The sequence below is a fragment of the Dipodomys spectabilis genome, unplaced genomic scaffold (assembly GCF_019054845.1).
Source record: "Dipodomys spectabilis isolate Male_0828 unplaced genomic scaffold, ASM1905484v1 ptg000036l, whole genome shotgun sequence".
Classification (NCBI taxonomy): domain Eukaryota; kingdom Metazoa; phylum Chordata; class Mammalia; order Rodentia; family Heteromyidae; genus Dipodomys; species Dipodomys spectabilis.
Window position 1 is genome coordinate 1,771,602 of NW_024870713.1, and position 10,199 is coordinate 1,781,800.

A 10,199-nucleotide genomic window follows, 5' to 3' on the forward strand; every position below is an offset into this window, starting at 1 on the left:
CAACTAAGGGATTTGAGAATGAATACTGAAAAACAAATTGGGAAGTAAAGAAGTCCATACAAGATCTAGAACAAAGCCCCAACAAAGAATTTGAAGCCATCAAAGCCAACCAATTAGAAGTAAAAGAAATAAAAAAAAAGCAGTAAGTCTTGACACTAGGTTAGAGCATGCAGAAGATTGAATCTCTGGAATTGAAGAGAGCTTAGACATAGTAGAGAAAGAACAGACAAGTATTCAAGACAAATCTAAGAAGCAAAATTCTCCACAAAATTTTAGCCAATTGACTTCAACAACTCATCAAAAAAAAATCATACACCACAATCAAACAGGATTCATTTCAGGGATGCAAAGCTGGTTCAATAAACACAATCAATTAATAGAATTCATCACATCAACAAGAGCAAGGATAAAAACCACATGATTATCTCAAGAGGTGCAGAAAAAGCATATGACAAGATCTAACACCCCCTTATGATGAAAGCTCTGGAAAAGCTAGGAATCCATAGAACATTCCTCAATATAATAAAGGCTGTGTATGACAAACCTATAACCAGCATTATACTTAACAGTAAAAAGCTAAAGTCATTTCCACTAAACTCAGGAACAAGACAAGGATGTCCACTGTTTCCAATTCTATTCAATTTAGTCTTAGAATACCTAGCTACAGCAATCAGACAAGAGGCAAACATAAAGGGGATCCAAATAAAGAAAGAAGAAGTAAAACTCCTTCTTTGCAAATTACATGATCTTGTATTTAAAGAATCCCATGATCTCCACTTCCAAATTACTCGAGCTGATTCAAAAGTAGTAGAGTATAAAATTAATCCTCAAAAATCAATGGCTTTTCTGTATGCCAACAATGAGAAATGTGTGGCTGGAATCAGGAAAACAACTTTTGTAATAGCCCCACAAAAAATAAAATACCTAGGAGTTAACTTAACTAAAGAAGTGAAGAATCTCTATGATGAAAACTTTAAAAACCTAAAATAGGAGATTAAAGCCGAACTTATGAGGTGGAAAAGCCTCCCATGTTCCTGGATTGGGAGGATTAACATTGTAAAAATGGCAATACTGCCGAAGGCTATATACAAATTCAATGTGATGCCTATCAATATTCCAACATCATGCTTCAAGGAAATAGAAGCAATCCAAAAATTCATATGCAACAGTAAAAGACTCCAAATAGCAAAAACGATCTTTAACAGAAAAAAAAAAAACCAGTACTGGAAGAAAATCAATACCAAATTTCAAACTCTACTACAAAGCCATAGTAATCAAAATAGCTTTGTACTGGCACAAGAACAGACCTCAGGACCAACAGAATAGAACTAAAGAACCAGAAATGAACCCACAGACCTATAGTCACCTAATCTTCCATAAGGGAGCTAAAAAAATAGAATGGAAGAAAGACAGCCTCTTTAGTAAATGGTGCTGGCAAAATTGGTTAATCACCTGTAGAAAACTAAAGCTAAATCCTTATATATCATTCTTTTCCAGAATCAACTCCAAATGGATCAAAGACCTCGAAGTCAAAGCAGACACCTTGAAAACTTTACAAGAAGGAATAGTAGAAACTCTATAGCCCCTGAGCACAGGCTGAAATCGTCTTAATAGAGACCCAGAAACACAACAAATCAAAGAAAGGTTGGACAAATGGAATTGCATGAAACTGCAGAGCTTCTGCATGGCAAAGGACATAGCTAGCAAGATCAATAGATGGCCCATACATTGGGAGAAGATCTTCACTAGTCATACAATGGACAAGGTCTCATATATAAAATATGAGACCTTCTAAGTATATATAAAATATACTTAGAACTCAAAAAACTAAATCTCCCAACAACAAATCCTCAAAGAAACCATCACCTGATTTATAAGTGGGCTAATAAAGAGAGACTTCTCTGGAAAGAAAATAAGAATGGCCAATAGACACATGAAAAAAAGCTCAACCTCTCTAGCCATAAAAGAAATGTAAATCAAAACAACATTGAGATTCCCCCTCACCCCTATTAAAATGGCTATAATCAAGAAATCTAATAACAACAGATGCTGGAGGGGATGTGGACAGAAGAGAACCCTACTGCATTGTTGGTGGGAGTGTAAATTTGTTCAATCACTTTGGAAAGCAGTATGGAGGTTCCTCAAAAGGAGCTCCACATGGAGCTCCCTATGACCTAGCAATCCCACTTTGGGGAATTTACCCAAACAATCACAAACAAGGCTATACTAAAGCTACCAGCACAACTATGTTTAGTTAGCCTAGCTAAGATATAGAACCAACCCAGATGCCCACCCTAGGTAGATGAATGGATCAAGAAAATTATATATATGGAATTCTGTGCCTCCATCAGAAAGAATGACATTGCCCCATTTGTTAGGAAATGGAAAGACTTGGAAAAAATTATATTAAGTGAAGTAAGCCAGGCCCAAAGAAACCTAGGTCCCATGGTTTCCCTTATTTGCAATAACTGGTATAGGTCTAGGTCAAGCAGAAAAGGTCAAAAACTATGTACCTATGACCAGATAAGATGATATTAAGTGAAATGAACCCCAAGACAGGGACACATGTGGTTTTTTTCTTGCTATTGTTTTTATCGTACTAATAATGTACTATGTGATTTTTTTTTTGTTTCTTTGGTATGATTCTCCCCCACGGTGCCTTGCATCTTGTATATATACTTTTCTAATTTGGGGAAGGGAAGAGAAAAGGCAAAATGCTTAAATAGGGATACAGGTTGACCCATTGTAACAATGTGATATACAAGACATTATGTTGAAAATTAACTTTACAACTTGTGGGGGGGAGAGAGGGAAGAGTTGGGGAAATGAGGAGGGAAGGAATGGTAGGGGAAAAACAAAGGAGGAGGTAACAATGCTCAATAGGGAATAAACTTATTACCTTAGTCATGTAACTGTAATCCCTCTGTACACTTTTTTTACAATAAAAACATTTAAAAACTAGATATGTATTTAACACCTCTAACATCACCTACTTACATTCAGCCATTACAGTATGAATTATTGAAATAGGTTCATGAATCTTCTTTTATGCCAATCTCACAATAAATTCATGCTTGATACTTAAAAACATTAAAAACGTAAAAACCAAGATTAAACATTTAAAATATTTGTTCTGTCAGCAATAACTATACAGTGTACATGCTTTAGGCTTTCATTTTATGAATATATGTATAGATAGATAGAAATTTTAAGGTACTCTATATTATGTCACATTTTTTATCTAAATTTTTTGTAAATATATCTCAATACACAAGATGACTCTCAGGAAATATTTATTAAATTAATTGATGGATTTTAATGTTGGCAGAAATTTTTCATTATATAGTTTTCTGTGGTACAATTTAGATGTTTCCTGATTGCCACTATTGCAAAAAATGCTTATTTTTTAAAGGTTTTTTTTTCTGCTCCTGAAGTTCTATTACTTTATTCTCTTTTCATTCAAGTAAATATACTTCAGCTCTTCTTAGGTTATAAGAGCATAAGTATCTTTCTTGGTAGGGTGCCTGGGACATTGTACTTGCTTAGTATGTGGTGGCTGGCATTTTACTAAGTACTTTCAAATTTCCATTGTGTATAAAATTATAATGAAAATATAACTATTGAGAAGAAAGGCAGAATCAATTAAATTTCTGTGCAGTCTTTTAGGGGCTCCCTGGCTGGTTTTATATAGTCTTCTCATTTCATTTCCCCAAGTTCCTGACTTTTATTGGCACTCAATTTTATGTCAATATGGAAGTTTGATTTTAGATAGATATTAAGCAATTATAAAGTAATGTTCCTAGCCATAGAGGCAGTATATTATAAGGAATAAAATTTAAATTGATCAGAAATATAGAGTTCACTGAGGGGACAAAGTACAGAAATAGGTATGGCACATTATAAAGCACAAGTGTTAAAATATAATTGATCCATTTCCTTAATACAAGATTGGTATTCACTCAATTTATGTCTTGGTATAGGACAACAAATTTAGGATTGAGAAATTCTGACAGTTCTAGTGTAAGTTGTTGCTGTTACAAAGGAATGGGAAATTAGGGAAAGAGATGGAAGAAAACAGAAAATCAAATGGACCTGCCTTGCTAATCACAATCTTCTAGGGTCTTAAGGGATGGGGTGTCCAACTCACAATCCTGTGGATGAGGATGGTCCTGTTTCTGGATTCCAATGGTTCACAGCTGTGTTTTTGATTCTTCTGTTCAGGATCCTTCAGGTTGGGTCACTTTTGTGCCAAGTGACTGTGTAGTAGAAGATACAAGACACAATATACTCCCCTTGTTGGACATTTCTGTGGTTTGTCCTCAAGCTGTCCTCTCAATCCAGAGGAACCTGGGTGCTGTCAGTGTCTTCTTGCTCTTAATTCTCTTTTATACTTTTTGTACTTACCTAGTGTCTTCCTCCCAGCATATTTACATTGGCTTCTGGGAGGACCCACCCACTTTTCTTGGAATGTGTGATCACTACAGATAGAAGCAAACTGTCTCCACATAAGTGCTGTCAAACACTTTGTGGGAGACTTGTCTCAACGTGCTTCTTTTGTGCCTCTCAGGCACAAGGCAAGACCCCTTTTGAAATCTCATTTAGCATCTGCAACCACAAAGCACTGCTCACATTTCCAAAGTGATGTGTTCCTTACCTCATTTATGAGTTAGCATTCTTAATAGGCTGTCAGTAGATGTATAGATACAGATACAGAGATACATGAGATGTGATTGATTAGAGAAACTGACTCACATGATTATGGAGGCTAAGAAGTCCCATGGCAGATTACCTGAGCCCCGGTGATGCTAGTAGTGATTTCCATCTAGGTCTGGTGGCTTCAGAATTTGAGAAGCTGATCATTTAACTCTGAGGCTGAAGGCCACAGAACTGAGGGAAATAATTGCTATTTTAGGTACTGAGGTAGAAAGGCTGGAGAGCTATAAAATCTTGGAGTTCTTCTATCCAATGACAGGAGATTTTCCCATCTCTAAGAAAGCTCACATTAATTCTAGTCATACCTCCCAACCAATTGGCTAACACTTGTGCACATGATGGTGTATCTTCATCACTCAGTCTACTGTATCACAGTCTTTTCCTTGGAAACATTTTCCTAGGCACACCTTGGTTAATCCAATCATTCTAACCAAACAGTTCCTCTTCCAGCAGAAAAGGAGTTGGCACTGCGCATATTCAACTTTAAATAGAATTTAACTTTTCCAGCTATCTGTACATCTCTTAATTCAGATTACTCAAATTTACTGTTTGTTGACTTGGCACTAATATATGCCACCTTAAACTATCCATAATGTACAGATGGAGGCAATAACATTCCAACTACCCTGAATACAACTGAAAGACATGAGTCCTATCTCAAAAGAGGAAGGAAAGCTATGAATGATGCTTTTGCATCTCCTCACATCCTCCCAAACTCAAAAGGTATGATATATAATTGGTAATCCACAAATATTGATATAAAAATTAAAAAATGTTATTTACAGGATAAAGTAAAATAAGTATGAAAAGGCACTGTTTGCATTACACACATCAACAAACATAATAAAAAATTCAGGAAATACTTATGGAATGATCAGGAAATACTTATGGAAAATACGGTACTAATTTCTATAATTAGTCACATAAGTAACGCTGGTATTTGTGATTACTTTTTGTCTACTATCAGTTTTTTCTTTTGCCAGGAAAAAGCACCTCTTCCACTTACTGTCCCCAATCCCTTAGTGCACTGCCTAACCATCAGTACTATCAGTTACTGGCTCATGAGTTCTTACCTCCTATACCACCCACATTTATCCATTGGCTGCTCTGATTATTTTCCCATCTCAGACCCAATAATAGTGGTGAAGGGTTGTATTGCACCAGTAGTATGGACATGAAGGTTATTTCTCTGTGGCCCAATTATATGCAAGCATTTCTAGGTATATGGATCACCTCACTTGCAGGAGATCATAGGTACTAGGCAGCCACCTGGTTTGGGGGGGTGAGACACTTCCATAGGTGACCAAGCTCATCACTGAACACAGAGAAGGCCACTTAGAGCAGGGGTCTATACTGTAGTAGATTTCATTGATGAAATAGGCCATCTATTCACCCCTTTGTAGGCCAGTTTTCATTGTGACTCCTAAAGTATTGAATTGCACACTGCTAGAGCTGTGATTCCTCAGGTTTTTATCTGAAGTTTCAGCCCCTTGTAGAGCTGTGACTAAAATAATGGCTATCTTTGGTCTTATTCATGTCAGAGGGCACAAATAATTTTGTTATATTGATGACATGTAACTGTATGGGTATGTCTGGTAGAGTGATGCTCAAAGTCTGGACCTGGACTATCAAATGCTTGTTTGGACTATCAAACTTCTTGTTTTGTAAAATGTTACCTACTGGGGAAAATCCATGTCTTTGTAGCTCTCTTCTTAATTGGTCAACATAGTAAGTATAGATATTGAGATTTCTGAGGAATAAATACCTGCTAATATCCCAGGTGCCCTACAGATGCTTAACTTCAGGAGATGGAATGAAGAGCCATTGTATTTTATTTCATGCCACGCCAAGAATCACATGAGACTTACCCAAGTAGACCACTCCTACTTGGTAACATGCATAGCCCACAGTCCTGAATCTTATTGGAGTTGATGGGCTATCCTCTCAAACATAGATGAGTGCACAGATAATTTACTGAAGCATATGAAGAGAATTAACATGCTGTTACCAAAGTAATGGAACCAGTAATATCAGTAGAGAATGAGAACAAAGTAAGGCTCTGACTTACCATGCTCTGACAAATAGGACTGTTGTAAATGCTTGGAATGTTCCTGATTTCCCTCCCAAGTGAAGGCAATTTCTTTTCAAATCCAGTTGCAAAGTAGTGCTTTCCAGAACCAAAGGAGGGATTCCTCTCCCTCCCCTGCCCCCAGATCCTGAGTGGTATCAGACACCACTGTAGGGTCAGGAGGTATGACCTTATTTAGCTAATCGTCAGAAGTCACTTTTCTAGTCCTATACAGCAGTGCAACCAGACAACCAAGGCTCTGAAAGGCACGGCAAATAGGCTGTAAAATTACAATCTACTCTAATCACACGATCTCTCCAATCTCAACATGCCCACCTTGCAGCGTGTACTGCTTGGTATTTTCCCATCCACCTGGGGCCAGGAAGGCTAACTGGGTCCGGTGTGGGTTCCCTTTTCAATATCAACTTTACTACTTGAAATTTGAGGTTAAATATCCCAACTGAGATCTCAGCTTTAACTTGATTGCCTCTGTTTTCTTAAGATGATAAGGCTATGCTCTCAGTTTGAGATATGAAGAAAGAGATGAAAGTCTTCGTCCTCTTCCAAGGTTAGTAATACTTTATCACGTGAGAGAACTCATAAGGGACAAATGGCATTTTTTAGTGAGGAATGTGTAATTTCCATATGTTGTGAGTTCCTGGAGAAGTTAAAAATGTCTAAAAGTATTTTCTTTGTAAAGTTTTTGATATGGCTGGAATAAAGGTTCGGGCACATTTCTTGAGTTCAGAGGCGTTTGCCTTTCATGCCGTCTCCATAGTTCCACACTGCTGTTTTGTCAAAGGCTGAGGTACAGCCTGCATTCTTGACTTCCTCAGGAGACTAGAGATGCAGTAGTGAGCTGTAGTAGTGATGGCAAGTAACAGTTAAAAAGGCACAGTGCTAAGATGCTCCTTCACCTTTATTTGTTGTGTCCTCAGAAGCCATCTGTGGGTATTCACAAGTCGTGATGAGGACTCATTGACATGGTTAGGTGAGGCTTCTAGTCTGGTCATACTTAGCAGAATGAGATAAAGCTAGGGTTTGAACCCAGGATAGTCTGACTTTGATATCTGAGGCTTCCAGAAACATGTATCTAGATCCTACCTATGGCTTACAGTTTTGGGAATTGGGTGTGAAGGAAGAGTTAAAGATGATTTTGATAAAATGTTGTTCAATAAAGGTCTGAGTCAAGGCAGCTTAAAGATTTTTTTTGGTTGGTCATGGGACTTGAACTCTGGGTTTGGATGATGTCCTTGTGCTCTTCAGCTCAAGGCGAGCACTCTACTGCTTAAGCCATAGCGCCACTTCTAGTTTTCTAGTGGTTATTGGAGAGTCTCACGAACTTTCCTTCCTGGGCTGACTTTGAACCGTGATCCTCAGATCTCAGCCTCCTGAGTAGCTAGGATTACAGGCATGAGCCACCAGTGCCCAGCTAGCTTAAAGATTTTTAAGGTAAATTACATTCTATGTACGCTTTTGTTATTACATTTGATTATTAAAATACCACCTTCTAGATGAAGAACTACATCCAAAATATATTTCAGAATATCATCTTATGGGAAGAGAAGATACACTAGTGATTACCAATGCCACCTGGAATTTTATGTTAAGATGGAATTTGGCTGCCTCTTATGAAGCCTTTTCTTCTCTCTCGCCACTCTTACTTCCAGACCTAGATGTGCCATCAACCCAAAGTTGAGATGCATTTGAGGCTATACTTTTTCTATGTAGAAAACATGAACAGCAACTCTTAGAAAATAGTAGACTCACAGTAGTGGTAGTTAACATGTATGAAATTGGGACAGTGATTGGAATAAGTGTGGTATGCTAAGAGGTATATTGTCTACAAGCAAAGCTGTGTAGGAGGGGAACACGAGGTCAAAGTACTGACAAAGCAGTCTTTACAGATACATCTTGTAGAATCAGATGTTAACTAGGAAAACATGTTTCAAGGTCCAATTGAAATATCTGATGATGATAAAAAGTGGAAAATTGGGAACTGTTCAGATCAACCTGTCTTTCAGCTTTTGTTCTGAAAAGAGATTTTTGATCCTACATGGAGAAAGAGATGGGCCTAGTTCAAGACATATAGGACAATATTTAGGAAAAACAGAAATTTTCAATATTTGTATCTTGCTTGAATAATGTAAAATGACCTCACAAATTAGGCATGATACAATATAATGGTTTATGAGGAAATAGTTATGACCAATTTCAATGTACAGTGTCATTATTATAGTTGGAAATGAAATTAGCTGGCCAACTGCTTTCTACGTGACTTAATTTTCATATGATCTTTTTTACATTCTAGTGTAATGGTAAAAGTTAAGAATTGTTCATGACAAAAGCAATGAATAACTTAGGCATGGGAAGACCATATATCCACATAGTAGACAATACTATGAAAACCTTAATATCACACTGAAACAAAAATAAAAAGATACTGTCTGAAATCAGGAACATGCTAAGGGTTTCCACGTGATCTACTCTTACTCAATAAAGTACTAGAAATTTTGGCTAGTGCTATTAGGCTAGATATAGAAAATTTTAAAAAAATATAAAAGGGAAAAGAAAAATGTAAACATTCCTATTTGTTGATTATATGTGTGATCACATGTTCTGACAATGATAAACACTGGAAAATAAGAAGAAGAAATTAAGAAGGATATTATACCCCTTGTAATCTTGCATGTATCTTCTTTTTCTGGTCCTAGGGATTAAACTCAGGGCCTGGGCTCTGTCCTTGAGCTTTTCTGCTCAAGGCTAGTACTCTACCTCTTGAGTATTACCTTCATTTAGGGCTTTTTGGTTTTTAATTTGAGAAATAAGTTTCACAGATTTTCTTGCGGGTTGGCTTAGAACCTTGATCCTCAGAACTCAGCCTCGTGAATAGCTAGGATTATTACAATGAGCCACCCGTGCTGAAACCATATGGTTTCAGCATACATCTTAAAATTCCCCAACAATTCCTAAAATGTTTCACCTATATTTAAATCTTGTGCTTTCATTTTTTCTGCATATTCTTTATAATTACATTGCAGTTAAACATTTTGGGAGCAATGCTAGATAAAAGACTTTGAATTTCCTATTGGATCATATTAGGAGCTACAAGATTTTCTGTTGATGTTGCATTGATGGGAAACTTATCTGATGGCTAAGGTGGTCACTGTCAGATTTTTCATTGAAAAGAAATGTGTTCTCCTTGCAATGAATATGTTATGTGTAGGAAGCACTTGAAGCCCATACAATTTTGAGTCTTACATGTGGTTTAATTTTCCATATTTTTGTCTGTTTATTGAATTCCACTATGTTTTTTATTGTCATTATTAAAGTGATGTACAGAGGGGTTACAGTTGCATAAGTCGAGTAATAAGTATAGTACATTTCTTTTTGAACAGTGTTACCTCTTCCCTCATTT